The sequence below is a fragment of the Lagopus muta genome, chromosome 7, assembly GCF_023343835.1.
Source record: "Lagopus muta isolate bLagMut1 chromosome 7, bLagMut1 primary, whole genome shotgun sequence".
NCBI classification, from domain to species: domain Eukaryota; kingdom Metazoa; phylum Chordata; class Aves; order Galliformes; family Phasianidae; genus Lagopus; species Lagopus muta.
In genome coordinates this window covers 32,328,317-32,350,242 of record NC_064439.1, presented here as the reverse complement: position 1 = coordinate 32,350,242, position 21,926 = coordinate 32,328,317, and the positions used below count along the sequence as shown (strand labels likewise).

Below are 21,926 nucleotides of genomic sequence, written 5' to 3'. Positions count from 1 at the left end.
TCCCAGGGGACTCATCGACCTATAGGTGATCATGGAAGCAATGCTCTGAAAATGGAAATTATTGCCCTTAAGCTACTGTGGCCCATCAAATCTGATATCTGATTTAAGAATACATAAGCTGTTGTAAGAAAATCTCAGCTTTTGCTTTGTTTGTAACTGAATGCCTTAGGTCTGCAAAGAAAATGTGCAGGTTGCAAATAAAAGAAAAGCAGAAGGTAGCCTAGGGGGTCCAAGCCCTGAAGGCATGTAATGTGTTGATTCAGTTTTTGGAACTGATTTCTTGTTTATTAAACCATCCACCTGATTTTCAGTGGGAAGTAAAGGCTTGATCTTGGCACAGCTAGATCATAAATATTCAGCATGCATTTAATTCCTAGATGAAGCCAACAGTGAAGGTCAGGTCTGGAGAGGGACAACAGCACCTACCTGCTTTGGGCTGGGGAAAAACTGATCATGGGACATGAATGGAAGAAGACTGACAATGGTTCTGGCTGCAGACACTTTGATTTGGGAGCAAATAGCCTGGCTTTTGTTCCAGACTGATGAAGACACACCATTGCTCATGATACTACTCTGATTGGAGGGTTTGGCTTCTGGGCCAGACAGGCTTACATCCATCCAACTATGAGCACGGGCTCATGTGGGCAGGCATGTGCCAAAGCAGATCCCAGGGCTGTTCCCCAACAGAACCACAAAATAAACAGATGAGCATTAACTGCTTTTTAAAGAATACTGGATGTTAATAAGCAGAATAATTTGCAGTGGCTTGACTACTGACTTTTTTTTTTTATTATCATTTGCAGCTAATGCATGAAAGCATTTCTAATTGTAATGATGCCAATGACCTATTGTCACATCAGCTATTGCAAACTGCATTTACTCAAAAAATTTGGTGGTGTTCTTTTTTATTGCACTGAAAAAAAATCAAGTGGGCAAGCTTTCAAGAATCACAGTCAGAGTACAGTATGTCTGCATTTAATTACAAGGCTGGAGCGATTAATACTTGGACTCTGCTTTGTTCTGTATTGTTCAGAAAACACAATTCTCAAAATCTTTCCATTTAAAATGCATTAAGCCTATTTATAGTTAGGATGGAGGGGTTTACGTACAACTGCTTAGGACTGTGAAGTTTGGGCTAAAGCTTGGAAGACAAAGGTTCAATCCAAAGTGTTCTCTGAGACCATGGAAAAGTCTCTTAATTTCTGCTGGTATCTCACTGGCCTGCTGGAAAGCAATTCCTTGTAATAAAGCAGGGTGTCCATTAGTTGTAAGGTGCCTGCAGTGAGAGCTGCTCCTCATTCAGTCCTTTCTCAAGTTTTATTCCTATTTCATGTGTCTAATGTGATTTATATCAGTTTTGCCCTCAGATAGCCAGAGAACTTTAAAGCCACTGCAGTACTGAACAATGTGTAGCATACATGGCTTTGCTCTTTGTTCATGAATTCTCTTAAACACCTGCATCTGGCCTAATTCAACACAATATTTCTCGAGCATGTACTTTAGAATAAAACATATGCTTTAGACCCACTGAAGTAAATATATATATATATGATACTTAAGACCTCCTTTTTATTATTTCCCCTCACAACTTCACCTTGCAACACTTTCTTAATTGCAAAACAGTTTTGGCTTGAACTTCTATGTCTCAGTCTGCTGTACTGTGACCTAAAGAACAGTACATACACATGCTGAAGTTAACTGGTCCCTTAGGAGCACTCTTGCACTGGAGAGTGAAGGAGGAGAAGGCATATTTGCAAATAGCTACATTTTCTTTTTCCTACTCAATTGCTTCTGTTTGGAATTTTTAACATCTTGCCTTGCCATACAGTCATTTTCAAAGCATGATTGACTAAAACAAATCTGATTGCTTTTTTTATTATAATTTTGGTTGTGACATTTTATTAGTGGGCACCATGACACCCAGAGGAGTAACAGTCAACTGGTTGTGGCACTTCTGGCATTTCCTAGCTTATCCTCTGATTAGCTGTGCTGTATTCATAAAGTCCTTTAAATACAGTTTTGTGAGAGTAATTTCCTAGGGCTTTCAGGAAAGCTCATGGAAAAACAAACTTCATCACATGGCAACACACTGATGCTTCTATGGGCCATCAGCAGAGCTGAACCCTTAGACCTCTAGTAGGTGAGCTCATGGAGTAATCAATGGTAGTAATAAGCACTCATCCTTTTGTGAGACCAGTACTAGGAATATTCACCAGTACTCATAGATATGTGCTGGCAGAGGATCTTGTGTTCCATTTATGACTCTTGAGACATCTTCTTCCCTTCTAAAGCATGGTTCTTGGTCAGGACTCCTGCAGCCTCTCTGTTAGACTTCAGAATCCTCCTGCCGCAGAACCTTCACTGCACTGGGCAACCTCTGTCATCTGCCTGTTGTTTCATTGCCTGTTGACATCAGTGTTGCAACCAATGTGATGTCTCCTTTCTCTCATCCCACGATTCCTTCTCAGTCTGCACACCCTGGCTCCTTGCACAACTTGTTACCTTCTGTACTGTATTGTTTTCATGGGTACTTTTCCATATTTCCTTGCTGGCCTCCAATGCCATATTCACTGTACTGAAAACACTGGTCCACCTTCCTTCGTCCTCCATAAATTCAAAAATGACAGTTTCTGCTGTTGAACTATGCCAGCATAACCTTCGTCCTTGGTACCTGACCAACACCAGCCTAGAGGTAGGATTTTTTTTTGTAAATATGCTGATAAGTTGTTTTGAATCTTCAAGGCACTTACTATGTTACTGAAATGGATTGTTAAAATGAACAATTTTCTAGTATTATTTTTTCTACCTCTGATTCATGTCATTTCATTTGAAAGTAAAGGAAAGATGGTGATGATGGAGACACAAACCAGGTTAACACAATCAAAAGGAAATCTTTAAGTTTTTGCAACAGTGCTCACAGCATTTGTTATCCAGCAGAGAGTATAAAGTGCACATAGATTCCCACATACAGTGCTTTGCACAGTCCTTTGATCTTTGAGAGGCATCTTCAGACAGCCTTTGGACTGGGAGACATTCTCTTATAGTTATGGATATAATTTTATTCCAGAGCAAACACTTGATCCAGTTGTGGGAGGTTTTCTTATTCTTAAAATGACACAAAGCCCTCAGAACGAGATGAAAGTACATCCCTGTAGCTTTGTACTTGTGGGAATATTAGCCATTTGTAATTATGTGGAATAAAATAAAATAAAAATGGAAATACAGGGAGTATGATGCATAGTAAGCAGTCACAGACCTGTAAGACACGTATTACTCATGAACACAGGATCAAACAGCTGCTTTTCCTGACTTTTACAAAGTGCTCTTGACATAACTATATTCCTCAGTGAACAATTACTGTATTTACTGCACTAGTGACCTTGATGCTGATTCCTCACCTCTTTCCATAGTTACTTGTTAAAATTCAAGCAATGATTAGGATATTTTGTCCTGTAATGTCTTACCACATTCTTTTCATCTCCAGGGGGCTAAATCCACAGAAACTCCTACTCTTATTCCATACTCTACCTCATCGTTGGTGAGATTATTTTGTTTGTTTGTTTGTCTATTTAAAACACTTCTTTTTTTCCCAGTCTGGGAGGCATGAGACCCTGTGTGTATCTTCAGGAACCACACTTTGCAAATTGTCATCTCATTCCTTCCATTCATTGTGTGGCTTCCTTGTGCACAGCCTCAAATCTTCTGAGCTTTCATGCACCAGAGTGTGACCACAGCTGCCACATCTTGAACTCACAGGGGATAGAGCTACAAGAAAGCAGAGAAATTAACCTCTTTCTTTCTCTGATTACAGCTGAGAATGATTTCAAGAAATCGCTATTGAGAAATGCATCAACCTACTGTTGATGCCTTTGGCCTAGTGAGTGATGATCTAATTTCTGTTTAATTGACCAGCAGCCAATTTAGTTTCAATCAAAATTTGAAATGTGTCTTGATTCTTATAACGACCAGCTCACTCTAATAAATGTGAACCATAACTCCCCTCAGTTTGGGATTAATCCTGCAAGACGCTGCACACTGAGCAGGAGGGGATGTACTCAGTGCCACCTACCTCATTCTTTATGTCATCAGATCATGTGATTTCTCTGAAGCTGATCTGACAGTTCATGAAGTTACATCTTGTAAATGGATAAATATATGCAGACAAGTATGTTTTATCATTCACTGAAGAAGCAGAAATTAATTAAACACAGTGCTCCTAATTCACACTTGTATTATTGCAGACTTAGGTCAATGTGAATCCACTATCCAACTCAAACTTAGTGTGAAATGGTCTTTCAATCATTTCTCTACTTTACTTTCTCAATTAGAGAGAACAACAGTAAACCAAATCTCTTGACCAGTCACAAATGTATCTACCCTACTTCTTTCTAAGAAAACAATCTGCAGTAACATAATAACAGAACATTACATTACACAGCTAAGAAAATGATTGGAATTAGTTAAGATAATAAAACTACTCTGTTTTCTTCATTAATGGTCTTTACCAGAGTAACTGAAAATTGAAAAGAACAGTTAAAAGATCAGGGTCAACAGCTGTTTCATTTTTATCTATTTTATTTCTAGTTCTCAATCATTTTACTTCTTATATTGAAGGGCTAAAGGAGTAAGAGTGATGAAAGAAGATGGAGTTTTTCAGAGGAAAATTCATTAGTTAATTAAAAATACAGTTTATGAGAAAAGAACAGACAGAACAGAGTTCTCTTGGTAATAACCAAAGACTAAAGCCGCTAGCACCTAGTCTGGGACAGGCCTCCAGAATTGAATTTTGGACTGGTAACACATTTCCAGACACCTAGCACACAACAATAAGAAGTAATTATCTTTGATGGAAGTGGCACAGGCAAGAATGGTCCACAGCATACTGAGAGATCATGTTTTGTCACAAAGTGCCTCCAGGTACACAGCACCTTAGTTGGGCATGTTGCTCAGGCCCCTGATGCAGTCAGTGGGGAAAAAGGCAAGCACCTTTCCAGAGGATGAGTGAGTCAGACTTTTGTGAGGTAACAGTAGCTTGCTTTTTTCCAGTCCATAGCCAAAGCAAGGTCATTTTCTTTGCCTCAACGAGCTAAGAGTTTTTTGAGAAGTCAGATGATGTCTCACTACTGCCAGCACAAAGATAAGGAGAGAAGCTCTTCTGTCTTCTTAGTTTAACTTCTGTCTTGACTGTTAACTGGGGCCTGAAACCTCTGGAATCAAAGGTGGAAAAGGTCTCATGTCAGAAAAACAAGGTCCTTCTTTGTGGGAACTCTTCAGGCTCCCCTTCATTACATGAAGTGGAGGAATCCAGCTACTCTTTTTTTTTTTTTTTTTTTCCATTACAAACTCTGCTAATAAAAACCAAAATCAGACAAGAAAAACACTTTCTCCTGATGCTCTGTTTTCTCTTCCTTTCCCTCTTCTTGGCCCCACCTGAACTAACACAGTCACACTTTCAGTAGCCCTTACTGGAAGCAATGCCAGTTTTCAGATTTTATTAAGAAGGCCACATCAGGAGTTTATAATAGTCCTTTTATACTTTTAATGCTACTCATTTTACTGCTTCTTTAACATCCATTGCCCAGACCTGGCTTGTATTCCATGTTCCCAGATCTGAACAACAGAACACCTCCATTAATTTGACCGTGTCATTTCTATTCCTAAGTTTCTTAAGCAGTACAGCTGTGATTTTGTCTTAATTTCCCTGTCACCCTTAGACTTCCATATTTTCAGTCACTGCAGAGGGAGAAAGTCAGTAGGGAATTTGTGGTTCCCTGTGCCCTCAATAAAACTGCTGTTGTACACTGCTTTTGCACTGTAGCAAAGTGACATGGCCTGGATAAACGCAGGCCATACTGGTGCTTGATAGAGAATTTTGAGTTTTGGTACTCACTCTCATCATAAAACACTTTCCCAATGGTTTTCTTTACCTATTACTTTATCTGCTTCCATGCATCCCTCCCTTGCTTTTGGATGTGATTCAGCTGCTCACTGTTTCCCACAGCCTAGTGAGGATGTCTGACAGAGAGATCAGACAGAGAGGAAGGAAAAGAGAAAACCCTGTTCATGCCTGTTCCCTGAGCTTTGGTGGTGGGTTGCAAGATGCTCTACTGTGCAGCTGATTATCAGATTTTCAAAAGTATTTAGGCTTCTAAAACTAGAAGTGACTATCATTTTTCTCAGAGGTACTCTGCAACTTAAATTATGACTGATACTAAGGCTAGTGAATATAGCAGCATCCAAATAGGAGTTCAGGCCAAAATTACAATTCAGAAAATTAAGACACTGTTCCCTGAGGTACTACGCTTCCACTGGTGCTGTGCATTGCTGCCACAGCCCTTTCCTGGATTTAGCCATCCGCCTGCTGTATTTTCTGCTATTCACAACCTCAGAAAACTTGTCTGTCTGGAATAAAACGCCTGAAACAAATATTGATTGAGTTTGTGATGCAAGCCACTCCTTAGGCACACTGTTGCTTAAGTCAGGTCAAAGATTCATCATACTCTTTGTAAGGCTAGAAATATCAAAAAGAAAACATTTGTGCAGTGCTGTTCCTACCTGCACATTACTCCTGCTCTGGGGTTACACACTGATGTACTTCTCCGCCCTCACCACACTAATGAAAACAAATAGTGTGGTAGAGTGTAATCTCCCCACATGCAGAAAGCAAGCATCACTGTGTACCTAAACAGCAATATATTAACATCATTACTGTATTTAATATAGTCAACACTACCACTAATCAGTAAAACCACCAGCAGCATTATGTTCTTTTCTAAGTGACAGGTTTGCCAAGAGAATAAAAAAGCCTTTCTTATCTAGTCATAGCAACGTGAATAGAGGCATCTTAATAGAATACCTAAAATAACAATAGGTAGTAAAGAAGTCTCTTCTACCAAGGAAAAAAAATCTTCAGTTATTGACTGAGCTTGCTGTAAATCTGTCTTTTCCTTTCTAATCAATCGTTAGCAATCAAAGGCCACCTGGCTTAATTGAGCTTAATTTTCAGGAAGCCTGATCTGGCACTTCTTGCACACTGCTTGATTGTGAAGTGAATGAAGAACCAGGGAAACAATAAAGCTTATAAAGAAATGAGGAAAAAAGAAGAAAAATAAGAGACACTAAGACACCTTTTAAAAACAAAAATATGTTTTTTCAGTAGCAGCCACAAAATATGAAACGTAATGGTCATTTGACACACTAGGAAAAAAATAACACAACTCTTCTTCTCCTTAATGTTGTTAAAGAGAGAAATCACACACCCAAAATCACAGCTGTACCTATTTTTTTATATCTGAAAACCAATGTTCTGTAATGTGACCACTTACTTATCAATTGCAGTGGTTTTGTACAACTCCTATCTTGAACATATGCTTTGGTATACGAGTTATGGCCTTAGAAAGATTTTAGAGTATTTCACTCTGATAGAATAAATGAATATCCTTGACAACAGTCCCCTTTGGCACCAGGAAATATTTTATCGTAAGGCAAACTAGAGTCCTATCAGCTTTCTCATTCCTCTGTGGGAAGATCTCATGTTTAGACTGTGCTCCATTTTCCTTATAGAAGCAGAAGAGCAACCTCAACCTTCTGATGGGACATGACATAGTTTGCAGGGGGATGGGGGGGGGGTGGAGTTTTTGGGAGCCTGGTCCTGGAGTCACTGTACTAGTCTGACAAGACATTGTCAGTGTATGAAGCCTTTGTTTTATATTCTTGCTAAGTAATTGTAATAAATATTGATAGGTGTGTTCTGTTATTAATTTATTTCGGGCAGTGTGTCTGCGAAACTGCAGAATAACCTTGACGGGAAGCAGTGCTTATCAGGCATAAGTCTCTCTGCTGAGGGCATGGCAAAGACCAGGGGACCCTGTCAACACAGCTGAAAGGTAATGCCAGGAATGGTAACATCTTTGGTGCTACAGAAAGGTAAGATTTTGCTTAAAGACAGAAATGTAGAAGTATTACTTCAGTACCTGATTTCTCCTAAATGATATTATTAAAAAAATGCAATAACACTGGGGCACTGTAAGAATGAAATAAGCCATGTCATTCCTTTGCAAGGAAAGGAAGTGTCATTACCAACTTGGTTTTATTTGGGATTGAGCCTCAGGTCTGGGCTTTCCTGCAGCTCTGATTCCCGAGACACTCAGGCCGTGTTTGTGTGTGCAGTGCCACAAATGTATCTCGTCTCCTCAGGCACAGAACACTGTTTGGCCTAGTCTTTTTATTAGATCAAGGCTTTAATCTCAATTTCAATTTCCTCCATAAAACTTGTATGCAAATATTTTCCCAGCTCACAGAGCTATTATGAATGGGATTGCCCTCTGGGTGGTTGCCATTCAGCTTGGCTGCCTGTTCTGTAGACTTTACTGGTTGGCATCAGAGTTGTTTTGCGTGTATAGACTCGTCTGCAATGGTATTGGCCATTTTTTCCCCAGCTTTGCCAGATACTTTTGCATGTCAGAGGTGGCAGCCTATCTGCAGAGCTTTGTTCTTCGAGGTATTTCAAATACGTGCATAGCACCTTTATTTGCAGCATCACTGACACTCTGAAATATATTTCTTTCCTCTTCCCTTGCACCCAAGAGGAAACACTCCATGCAAAGCGCTTCCAGTCACTAGTTGTTCCTGTGTTGGTTAGTGATCAATGGAGAGTTTGATTTTTCTTCTCTGTATCTGACAAGATGAGCCCCTCAGTCCAGAAATAAGTTACCCTTAACTCATACATCATCTCATAGATTACTGAGTTGGAAGGGACACACAAGGATCAAGTCCAGCTGCTGGCTCTGCACACCACCACCCAAAATTCAAACACTATGCCTGAGAGCACTGTGCAAGTGCTTCCTGAGCTCCAGCAGCTTGGTGCCATGGCCACTGCCTTGTGGAGCCAGTTCCATCTCCACCGCCTCCTGGTGAACAACCTTTTCCTGACACCCAACCTGCCCCTCCGCTGATGCAGCTCCACGCCGTTCCCTCGGGCCATATCACTGTCACAGCTGATCTCTGCTCTGGGCTGAACAAACAAAGGGCTCAGCCGCTCTTCATACATCTTGCCCTCTAGACCCTTCACCACCTTTGTACCTAAGATGACCTCCTATAGTTCTACGCCCTTCTTACATTGTTGAACCCAAACACACACCCAGTGCTCAAGATGAGGCTGCAGAGCACAGAGCAGAGTGGGACAACCCTCCCTCACCCGAAGGCAGTGCTGGGTCTGGGGCACCCCAGAGTGCAGTTGGCCCTTTGCTCTGCCAGGACTCTCCAAATGGGCTGTTAATCTAAATGGCCAAAATGATAACGCTTTACATTGAGGTTCTTTTAATGAGTAATAAAAGGACTAATAAATGGCTAATAAGGGTTGTTACAATTTGAATTATAAAGACCAACAGGTTAATTGGTTTCAAATAACCATGGCTTAGATCTGTTTATAATCTTTTCTGTCCATATCCATCGAACGCGTATTTACTTCAAGCCATAATATGTAACTGGTATGTGTGATACACATACATATGTAATCACTATTTTTAGTCTCTCAGTTATGAAACTTTACTACCCAGGATGTTTTGAAACAACAAAAATCAAACCAAAATGGTATGGTTGTGATGAAGCTAGTGAAGCTTCATGGAAAACTTGCCCTTAAACTTTTAGCTCAGTTTCTTGACTGTAGCATGGCTTTTTTTTTTTTTAAATGGGCTGCTTGTGGCTTCTCACATCAAGTATAAGAAGTGCATTTTTGTATAGGAACTGTTGAGTCACGGCCTGAACCACTGATTGACCACCTGAGGCAAGCACTGAGTCAGCCATGGAGCACAGGTGAAGGCGATTCAGCTGTGTGACCAGAAGGGCTGGAGCCTGGCTGCACCTCTCCTAGACCCCATTTAAGGGCTGACTGCCACTAGGAAGGTTCTCTTTCTGGAGATTCTTTTTCTGTGGAGTTTTCTGCTGTGAGCCTAGGATGCGGGTGAGTATTTCATTTATTTATTTTGTCTTTTTCCACCATGATAATCTTTTCAACTGTAAGCCGGTAAAATACCATCCTAACCATGCCACTCTTCTAACTGTGCAGTTTGTTAACTGTAGAGTTTTGTATGAAACTTTCCAGCTGTGTAGTGTTTCTCTGAGAGATGTGTCACTCCTTCAATGGCAAATCAGGCTGAGACTTCCTGTTTCCTCAGAGAATCGTGTTAGTTGCACCATAGTTATCTATACATATCATATGCATATTATATATATATATATATATATATAAATATATACTGTAAGAAATAGTATCACTGGACTTTCTCCTTCTACCTATCAATTTAATTGCTGCAGTGTATTTCTGAAACTTCTGCATGTGTATCAAGTGAGACAGAGTTAGCAATAGTACAGACTGATAGCGTATTACCTGAACAGCTAATACTGCTGATCTTTGGATCACAAGTATGCCTTGCGTGTCCCAGCTCTGATGCACCATGGGTCCCCTTGTACCAATCATGCTCCTTTTGTTCTGTAAGTCCTGTGCCTGAGTTCTTGCAGTGTCACCCACTTTTATCCAGACAGTGCAAATGAACCCTATTATATTGAAAAATCTCATCCATACCATTTTCACCTCTGAAAAAGGCCTGTATCTAACTTTTTATTCTCATCATGCGTAGTAAGTGTTTCTACTCAAGCCAGCATAGTGCTACTGCACTAATGAAGATGAGACCTTGGAGTCACTTCAGTAGAAATGGAGCAGGTGGAACCCAAACTTACACAATGAAAGTCTTGTGCCCCTGTCCCATGGAATTGTCCAGTGTTGTTGAACTACTCATTATTGTAGATTTCTAGTAGCTGAATGCTAACATGTATTTCTATCCTAGTAGTGAAACAGTTCAGTAACTGTGATAGTGATGCTAGGACACTGAGACAATCACTGTAGTGTTCCACAAAAAATGAGGTGGGCACATCAGCAAGCCTGCACCAGCATGATCTACAGAGACTATGTTCTATGCTGAAAAGACAACAGCTCTACTTTAAGGTCATTCCCATAATTTGCTCTGTTCTAGGTGGAGAGAAGTTTATATGAAACAAATGCTCTTTCCTTCTCTTCTCTCTTCACATCAGTCACTGTCAGCTTGATATAGAAAATATGGCTGCTAATAGCTTGCAGTGGAACAAACATTTGCATAACTGTTACCTCAGAGCCCATAACTCTGAGCTAATTGGCTGATGGTGATTAAAATGATTAAGTGACTGCAATTTATATGATTAACCAATTAAGCCATTCTCCTGTGATTGGCCTAGGGTAGGCTCTGGGATGCGAGTTTGTTTCCCAGCATGCGTGCCGGCAGTGTGTGATATTAAATATTCTTTTTAAATACTTGCTATTGTTCCTTCCAACAGCACTCAAGGTGCTTTAAAGGTAGTTAATTACTGCACATCACTTGTGTAATGCTGAGTCGTAAGCTGAAGGCAACACATGAATTATTAACCAAATAAATCTAGCACCACTAGGATAACACAATTACTGAAGGCAGTAACTAGGACAGTGAGTTTGATCATCCAGAACTGATAGATGACTGACTGGTCTAAATGGATATGATATCGCTGCCTTGAACAAAAGTTACGCTGATTTACCCCAGCGTGGCTTCTGGATTGTGATCCTTGAAAACTGAAAATCTATCAGCAAGTATGTTTAAAAATAAAAAAAAAAGGATAGTAACTGGAATTCTCTTTAGTTAAAAGAAGTGAACTGACCTGGTCAATTTGTAACTGCTTCCATTAGGAGGGCATTTGCCAAGGAAGTGTATGTTATTTGAGTGAGAGAGCTCTGGTTCTTGAAGGAACTAGGCAGGTGGGCAGGAAGCAATAATTAAGCATATTCTTTGTTAATCTCCTGCTAGGTGCACCGAAGGGAAAACTTGCTGTGGTTTCATCCCCCTCTTTCCTCCCCCCTCCCACCTTCCTGTGTGTTGCTGTTGCTGAAATGAGGGACTGCTGTGTTCCCAGCCTTTCCCCCTCTCGCCTCCTACCAGCAGACAGTTTAATTCCATGCTTCCTGAGGCTAAACACATCGCCTTCCTTCACATTACTTTCATTTTCAGCTGCTGTGTGTTCTGAAACCTTAAATCTGTTGCTGGTTAGCCTGAGCTATCTGTTCTGATGCTGCAACACAATAGGCTTTTAAGAGATGAGAGATACTTTTTGCAGTATCAGAGCAGGTTTTCCTTTGTGTTCTCTCATTTTCTTGATTAGTTACTAAGGTCAATATAATAAAAATTGCTAGTGTTTTACTATCATGTAGGTAACTAGTTCCATGTGCAGGGCTGTCCTGAAATGGTGGCCTTGGTGAGTGAGCAAATACCATACTTTGCTGTTGTAGCTGCTCCTGATACTGCATTAAGTATCATTGTGATGCTAACTGGGTATTCCCAGTGCTTGGCTGGATGGTTTTTTAACACACATTTTGGTATTTTAGGATAACAAATGTTTGGGATGCTGCTGCTTGCTTTGAAACTGAATATGTTGTTCAAAAAGACTATGGCGGGTTGGCTTCAGTGTCAGGATGTCTGTTTTACAGTATGGTGCTGTGAAATTAAACAACTTGCCAATGCTTCTGTGCTGAGCCTAAGGAAAGGCAGAGATTCATCCTCAGTTCTGCTTGTTAGATGACAATGTCTCCATTCTGCTTAGGGAACGTGCCAGAAGAGCTTAAAGGTTGTCTGTGAAACTCTTCATGAGGCTTTGATCCTAGCAAATAGTATGGCGTGCTTGTGTGTCTGTCTGTTCATCCACTTCATTACTGGTACATCGCAACCACTTTAGGCTGGTCCCTGGGAAGTGTTATGAATGCCATCAGCTCCAACAGAACTGAACAGCTGCAACTTAACACAATGAGAACAGCAGTTAAGGCTGAGGCTGGGGTGCAGGAGCTGCTGTCTCAGACACTGTGTGACCTTGGCCCATCACCTCACCCCTCTATGCATCAGTTCCCTGCGGTTAAAAGGAGGCACCGCACTTTCATCACTCCCAGCATAGCTTGAGGACAAGGCCATTAATATACATAATGCACTCGCGTACTACTAGTATGACCTCCATAGAAAAGCTTATAAATAAACATAAATAAGGACTTGATGAGTAAAAGGCTGGGCCCTGCCCAGGCTTCAGCAAGACTTAAAAAGGACCACACAGAAAATGCATCTTAAAATAGACCATTTGAAGGTCATAGCCTCCTACCCTTACCTGTCAAGACCCGAGCGGAGGCTTTGCCTGTGAAATGATGGCCCTGCTGATGACATCAGCACTCTACATGCAGGTTTTGGCAGGTGTTAGCCATTCATTTCACCTTTGCAACTGTTCATCCAGGAATTTCTTACGAGTCATGACTCACTGTGTGCTATTGTGGCAACTACCATTCAGCTGTATGGAGGAAAAAAAAAAAACTCATTTCTGCTAAGGATCTGCTGCCATGATATCAGAACCTGAGAAAAGACAGATCCTCTGACAGGTTTTTTGTGTTTTCTTTCTTTTTTTTTTTTTTTTTTTTTTTTTTTTTTTTGGCAGGTTGTACAAATATTAAAAGATGGTAAAGTTTTAAAACTCATTTTTAGATATCTATCTGCAGCCAAATCCTGTTGGCCTAAGGGATCAATCAATGAAACAACATTACATAGAAAAGCTGAATTCATGTTATCCTGGATAATCTATATCTCAAAAATGAGACTGAGCTCTTAAATGACCTGCACATGGATTTCATCTGCTCTTCCCTTTTAACTTGTGCTTCAGTAGCCTGGCTTTAAAAAAAATTAACTGTTTCAGTAATGTGGGAGTCCTTTCATTCCTACAGTCTTCTGATTAGTTCCAATAAAACTGGATAGTAATAAAGTTAAAATCCATTAGTGGGTACAAGACACACAACAGAACTCATGCTGGTATTTAAAAAAAAAAAAGTAGAGCCATTATAGTCTCCTGTGCAATGTTGACTATATTAGAAATATTTTGCACTTTTTTTTTTGCTTATTTTTATTTTCTTGAACCTCAGCAAAGTGAATCTAATTTCCCTGTATAATACTGTCAAAATTATTCTGGCAGAGTACTTCAGTAGCAACTCAGACCATGGCTGATGAAAACCATACAAAAAGTAAAGAGCTGCCACAAATAAGAATTCCACTGGTTTTGAACACCTAAGGCTTAATCTATGTGTAAGGTAGTGCAGCAGAAGCAGAAATTGGTGTTGTCAAAACAAGAAACAAATTGAGAAACCTCAGACTAGCACCTCTCCTCTGCAGTAGACTTCTGTGATTCATCAGAGTACTCTGTGGTCTCTGCAGGAGAACGTTTGGTTTGATTTCACCAAAAATGATCCATGTTTTGCAATGACACAGCACCCTGATGCCTCAGCAGCTCCTTTAGAAGTTGAACATCGTGGTAATGATCCTGGGAAAAGTGAGGCAAAATGTCTCTCTTCAGTCCCTGGTTCTATTGGTGCTTCCTAATCATCAGATTACAACTCTCTTCAGAAACACAGAATAACTCTGAGATTGTCTCTGCCCTAATGCTGTGTTAGCACCAACTCTGCTTGCTAAATTAATAAGGAGACGGCCCGATAGGCATTTCCAGATTCCTAATCTTCATTAGCAGGTCAGGAAACCTCATCACCCCCATCACTTCATAGAATCACAGATTGGTCAAAGTAGGAAGAAACTTCTGGGTCCAGCAGGTCCAACCTCTGCTCAAGCAGGGATGCCCAGAGCAAGGTGCCCAGGTGTATGCCCAGATGGCTCTTGGAGATTTCCGGGGAGGAAATCACAGCCTCTGTGCTCTGTCACCTGCATAGCACAGAAGTGTTTCCTCTGGTCAGGCGGAAGATGTGTTCTAGTTTGTGCCCACTGCCCCTTGTTCTGGCAATAAGTAAAACTGAAAGGAGCCTTAGCAGCCAGCAGGGCTTTTAGCATCCCCAGCTGAGGAGGAAACCAGCTCTGGCTTTCTCTTTCTCTGGTTAAACGCTCTAGCTACTAAACATCTATACAAAAAGACAGGCACCCCCATTCCTCCACCAGCAGCTGGGTTTTAAAAGGGAAGACAGATTAACACAGTGCATAGATGAAGTACAAACCTCTGACAAGTGCTTGGATCAGAGGGTTTCCTCACAGGAAAAACAGTAGACTTTCTCCTCCTGAGGAATAATTGGAGGCCTGGCAGGTGTGCCTGGTGCTTAAAATAAAATAAAAAATTCCATGACTGCACTTCTCAGTGAAGTCCTCTTTTCCTGGATGAAAATCAATTAACTCTTCACTGTGCCTTGAGGCTAACAGACAGGAAAGAGATTAACAACCGGAAAAGAGACTTCAGATTTATTGTACAGCAGCATAGGGCTCCCTACACTCCATCCACTCCACAAGCTGTTTAAGCCAGGCTCCTGTCTGTACCATGAAAGTCCAAGGCCTTTAAGCACGTGCTTAACTTCAGGCGTGGGAAGATTTTCAACAATCTGTAAGTCTGGCGTTCACTTCTCCTCCTCCCCTCCCCGTGGCTTTGAATGGGAGTTACACACCTTGTTGTTCTCTACCCCTTCCTCTCAACATGTTCTCCTAAAGAGCGATGAACTGCTGGGCTTACAGAGTAACTGCTACAATAGAGAAAATGCTTGTTAGACATCTGTCATCTAGGGGCTGGCTGGCTGGCTTGATTTTGCCCTTGGGTATTAAGGTTTATTTGCATGCTTAAGAAAAAAATATTTTTTTTTCTGGTTTAAGGTGATGCTTGCCATTCTTTTAGGCGATATATATTCTCCCTTCTTGGCTAAAATATGCGTCCATGCCTTGTATACATACACACACACAAAGCTGCCCTTTAATTTTATTGACTACCTTTCATTTTTTAATTAAGACCGATGGTAGACAAAAGTACAAAGTATCCCATCGTCTTTATAATAGACATGATGCTATATCCTATTATAAGTTGTTAAATTCATCTTCTCCACTCAGAGAATGGTGATGCACTGGAACAGGTTGCCCAAGGAGGTTGAGGATGCCCCATCCCTGGAGGCATTCAAGGCCAGGCTGGATGTGGTTCTGGGCAGCCTGGTCTGGTGGCTAGTGACCCTGCACATAGCAGGGGAGTTGAAACTAGATGAGCACTGTGGTCCTTTTCAACTCAGGCCATTCTATGATAAAGCCTCTCAAAATAAGAAGCTTTTACTTATTGTTCTTATCATCCTTAGCTGTTTCTAAGCTCTCCAATTTCTGTTATGTCGTCTTTGAAATAGGAAAACAAAAGAAGCCCGGTAAGATTTATATCATGCCATAGTTCCAGGCTCAGTCTCTATCATTTTTGTTGGTTTTGTTCTTCTACTTCAAGTGGTGCTAACTTGGTATTACATAGTAGCTACAGTAAGATCAGAACCAGATAAGTTTGGGTAGTTCAAATTAATCTTTCCTATATGCATTACTTCATATTTTATCACTTAAAATTATTATCAGCATATTGCTTTTTCATCTGATTTGGGTAGGATCTTATCTCTTGTTCCTAAATCTTGTTGTCATTTCTGCAGCATTGCTACTTTGATCTTCACCCTTACAAAGAGTGACATTTCTTCCTCCCCTACCTCTGTATAATATCATATGTAGGGAAATATGGTCTTCTACCTTCTCTTTGGTTTCGTACTTGATAAGATCAGTTTCCTCAAATAAATGCTGACAAAGCCTGATCCATTATGTGCCCTCCTGGTTCTCTTTTGATATATCGATAAACAGTGAAGATTGGAGCAATAAAACATCATCTTAATGAGCTGTTTGCACAGACTGTAGATCCTCAGATGGTGATAGGTTGTTTTGGTTCATCTGAAGCACAAATTTTAGTGGACAATCTGATCTCAATTTAGAAACATCAGGTGGCAGGAAACTTCTTCCTCTATTGTTAGCCTGCTATAGGAACGAACTTGTTCACCTCCAGATCTGCACATTTCTAAGTTTTTGTTCTACTTTTGGCCTCTGCTGCCTGGATCTCAGTGTGCATTTTTCAATTGATAGGTGTTATATAATTACTTAGAAATTCTTTCTTTTGATGGATATTTATAAATAAAAATCAGGTTAGAATTTAATTTTTTACCTTTATAAACTAAATACAATGAATTTCCTTTATAAATCAATGTTTCCAGCTTCAAATTGTTCTTGAAGATGTTCTTGTAACCAATGCTTTAGTATCCTTATTGAGGAAAGACACTAAAAAAGAAACATGGCGTAATATGACTGAACTGATACTGTATTTATAGACAATATCACACTCTTATTCTCAGTTATATATCAAAACAGCACAATCTTTTACTGATAGTTTATACTGAGAAATCACATTTAATTATCTGTCTGCTGTGACCTCTCAGTCCTCTCCAAAACCACGTTTCCCAGTGCTAAGAGCATATTTTCTCTCTGTGATTTCTTCCTACATATACGACCTTGTAAATGACTGTTAAATTGCATACTTTTGCACTGTTTCCAATTCATCACATTATCAGGATCACAAAACTACCTGACCTGCCCATGTCATAGTAAATGAATTCCTCCATCCTTATCAAAGATGCTTCACAATAGTACTTTCTGCATTAAATTAAAAACACAACTTTTTAGCATACACCCAATTCCCACAGAACTCTGCCAGAAATGCTCTCATGTGTTCTCTGTAATTTATTTAAATTTCTACTTTGAGCTAAAACAGTTACATAATATTTAACACGAGATCTACTTTCAAATGTCAAGACTGCAAGAAATGTGGATGGCCTGTATCAAAGAGGTAAAAATATATATAATTTTTAAAAGGCTGGAATAGGAGGAGAGAATCAGAAAAGATACAATAATAAAAATTTATTGGTTGAGATAAAGTCGGTTTAATAAGAAAGAGGAAAAAAAAGAGGATTAAAAATAACTACACAGCTCACTACCAGCAAAAGAAGGCCCAGCCAGTCCCTAAGCAGTAGCAGCCCCCCGCCAGCCCCCTCCAACTTTACTGTTCACCATTACACTATGTGGTATGGAATACGCCTACTTAAAGTTTAGCTCCTGTTTGTTTTATGACTAAAGCTGTCTGGCTTTGTATTGTCACTGAATTTATATAGTCTTGAGTGTTTTAGATGCTTTACTTCTCTCTTTTTTTTTTTTCCTACTCCTTCCCTGTACTACCTTTAAGTATTGATTTACTCAACAGATTTTTTTATTATTATTATTTTCACTGAATAAATTTCTTGTTTCTCTTGTGCCTGTACTCTGAATACTTTCACTTGCATAAGTCTTCTCCCTTCTGGAATAAGTTAGGAAGAGCAGTATGGCCAGCATTCCTGCTTCTCAAGCATACACCTGGGCATGCACACCCACGTTCTTTCTCTTTCGGGTGGTCCCGTGTGGAACCATGAGTTGGACTCAGTGATTCTTGTGGGTCCCTTCCATATTGGAGTATTCTATGATTCCATGATTCTTGTCTCTCTTTGCTGCTCCACTCCTGCTTAATGTATTTCTCTCCAATTTTTTCAAATGCTCTAAATGAGGCAACCTCTTCTTCAGAATCTTTATGGTTTATCAAGATGCAAAAACACAGAGATCTTACTTACTGTAGAATTGGTTCAGATTTACCTTTTGAAAATGTCACCCTGCTTTCTGATGAGACCAGGAGCTTAGCCAACCATATCTGTCTTAGCTGAACCATTTATCTTTTCATTAAGAAATATTAGACCACAATGTGTGTGATTGTCTCTAACAACAGAGAGGTTTGAGGTGGTTTCCCTCTTTGCAACTGGCACTTTATCTTGTGTTTAATAGGCAAAGCATCTCATTGCAAAGGCAAATATACTTTCTTGGTATGCACAAGATAATTTGAACCCTGATACTATCTTTTGTGAAACCAGTTTTACAGCCATCAGTGTTCAACTGATTGCATATCTCTTTTGTAGTTCCATTCCTCTTAACTTACACAGAATCCAGGCTTAACTAATGTGAAAAGGTAATTTATTGGGGCAAGATCATTTACTGGTATCAGTTGAGAGTACACTGGTGGTACTGGAACAGGACCAGTTTTGGGGAGGGTGGTTCATCCCCCATGCCTGAGGAATCTCTTCAAGTCTGTGCAAGTAACACAAATGCCCATGTCATGCCCTTCCGGAACATCATCTGTCTCTTTCTTTTCACATACAGTGTGTGTAATTTATACAACATACTGCTTAGCATTACAGTATTTTCTCATTGAAGAGGAAGGTTATATTCAAAACTTTGGTGTGAATGGAAAGTGTGTAATGAATTTTAGTAAGTTGAAAGTAACGGAAGAAATAGAACATTTGGCATGTTTCATGAGCTACGAAGAGACGAAGGGACAAGGTGCAAGCTTCCATGCAACACAATAGTGAACATCATCAGTCTTTGACCTAGAAAAAGGAAGGGCCACTGACAGAATATTCAAAACTAGAATGTCTCAGAGTCAAAATGTGGTGACAACTCTAGACTTAGCTCCTGATTGGATCGCACTGTTGCATTTCCTCTGTTCACAAAAGGCTTTTTCTTAGTCTTTTATGAGATTTCCTTCTAACTGTGTATCCTAGATTTAGCTAATAAAATGTATGTGGCATTCTTTAAATCACTTCTAAATTATGTCTCCTTCACTTTGAATTATTAGGCTACACTAGCTGAAAATACAAATTTTCTTAGGCAAACCCTTACAATAAAATTTGACCTTGAATTTTTACTATAGCTTACTATTTAACTAACCCAATTCAAAAAGAATATGGGGATAAATGCATACCTTTCTGTTCTGAGATTGTAGCTGCCCATGATCTATAGCTGCTCCCCATGCTGTGGGAGGTCTGTGCCTGCAACCATCTCAGCCAGCCTGGATAGTTCAGAGCTTACATTTATATATTCTGAGCTTCTAACTGTACAGCAAGTAGCTTCAGTTGATTATCTAAGAGTAATGAGAAGATATTACACCTTACTGCTTGTTTTTTGTAACATCAGGTACCTAGAACAAGAGAGGTCAGAAATGACTCTCCTCCCTCCAGGTCTCCTACAACCTTTGGTTGTGTGGGTTACTTACTGTGGCAGATGAAGATCAATTAAAGTGCCATAACCAAGTGGTCAGAGAGAAAAGATCCCTGAAGAATAATGACAAAAAATGTTTCTTGGATGCACACAGTATATTATAAAAACAGCAGTACAACCAGTGTGACCAGTATATATACTCCATTATGATGGCCAGGATTAATATCTGAGGCAATCACTGCAGTGTCTACTCCTGCAATTATTTGTGTATGCATATATGTAGGAGATGAAGCAGGGATATTGGTCAAACAATATGCTATGCCTCTTTGCTTCCCTAGCTGTGTCATACTTGAAATATGAAGCACTCTCGGAGCTGATGGCTTCCTTGTGCTGCTTATACATTATCCTGCCTGCGCAACAACCAAGTTCTGTGCAACAGTACTTCATTATTTTAATTAAGCTTATTGCAAGAGTAATCATCATTGCCATCAGTATCAATCACCGGTAATATTTTCAGTGATGTCTGAAAGTGATGAAGGTCCTAATTGACAAAAAATAATAATGCTCCTGGCTTGAGCTGACACTTCATTGGACTTTGCTGGGTTGCTCTAAATACTCTAGGGCTTGCTACAAAAAGAACTATTTATCTATGACAAAAGCCTGGTCTACATTATATTTATTTTGACTTCTCATAGGGATGTGTTCCTGAAGTCTACAATATTTATCCTTTTGGTTATGCCAGCTACCATGTCTGAAACACATTTTAAAAGGAATTAGAGAGGTCTCACTCCTCTGCTGCAAACTACTTTCCCATATAGCATTAATTAATATTAATTTGAGTAATTTATTTATTTTCTTGGAAGAAGAGAGAATATGAAGTTATTTGAATTACGGAAATGCTTTTCCAATTGTTAGGGAAAAGTCTGAAGAGCTCTTTCCACTCTCATCTAAATAGTCTCACAGTATCAAGATCTGATTGAAATGTGCTGCTTAAATATTTATTGCACACTATGAGTACATTTGCTGATTTTTATCATTACTCTACTTTGGTTTAAACACTCCTCTATTTTGTGCTATAAATTTTCTTAGTTGGATAAAGACATTACCGACATTTTAAAAATGGTTTTCTTATTCTCACTTCTTTGAGTGCTTGTTAATACTCTGAGGCTGATCATTTGGAATTCAGGAGACACGTACAATTGTTCCAGAAACACAGACCTTAAAATGCCAACATAATATTTCCAAGAAATATCAAAATATTAATATCATGGACAATAAGCCTAGATTATCTTTTTATTATCTCTCATTAAAAAAAGGAGAGGGGGGAAAAAAAAAAAGAAATCTAGTGCTACTCCAGAATTGCTATCTCAGCAATTGCCATGAGCAGCTTTACAGTTGATAGCAGGCAGTCCACACTTTTTTTCTCTCTATCCTTCTTTCTCTTCTTTATCTTACAAAAGGCCGATATCACTGGAGTCTTTGTTGGATTTAGTGCACCAAACATTAGGCAAGACTGACGTTTTTCCAAACCAGATTTTCAGAAAGTTGAAAGCTTTATAATTTGCACATATTGATGGGTAGCACAGTGTAGGAACTCTCTTTAATGACATAAAGCAGCTTTGAATACAATGCAGCTATTTGCAGGACAAGAGACTCCTGTAAATACCTGATTCATAGACTGTGGGGTGGGAAGTAATTATTCAATAAGCTCTAAAATAAAACCTTTTGGAAGCAGTCACCCAGTAGGCCATGTTATACAGCACTTAGAGCAAAGGCAGGAAGCCATCCTCCAGGCAGGGCTTCAGGGCCTCTCCATCCTAAACATATGTCCATAATTTCACAAGCTATGTTATATGAAGCCAAAGATTTCACTGATTTTCAGCATACTTCATGGAAGTTGCCACGCCAGGGTAGTTTTGAATCCAAAGAACTGTAAAAAGAAAAAAG

At 39.7% G+C, this 21,926-nt stretch overlaps 1 long non-coding RNA gene across 1 annotated transcript; it reads right to left on the bottom strand.

Annotated features, from left to right (window-relative positions):
- Window positions 1–4,824: 4,824 nt before the first annotated feature.
- Window positions 4,825–6,928, bottom strand: LOC125696306 (uncharacterized). The gene is made up of 3 exons (XR_007378270.1): window positions 6,857–6,928; window positions 6,556–6,681; window positions 4,825–5,207 (listed from the first exon to the last, which is right to left on the bottom strand). It is a non-coding gene; the product is annotated as an uncharacterized LOC125696306 (long non-coding RNA).
- Between the last annotated feature and the right edge of the window lie 14,998 nt (window positions 6,929–21,926).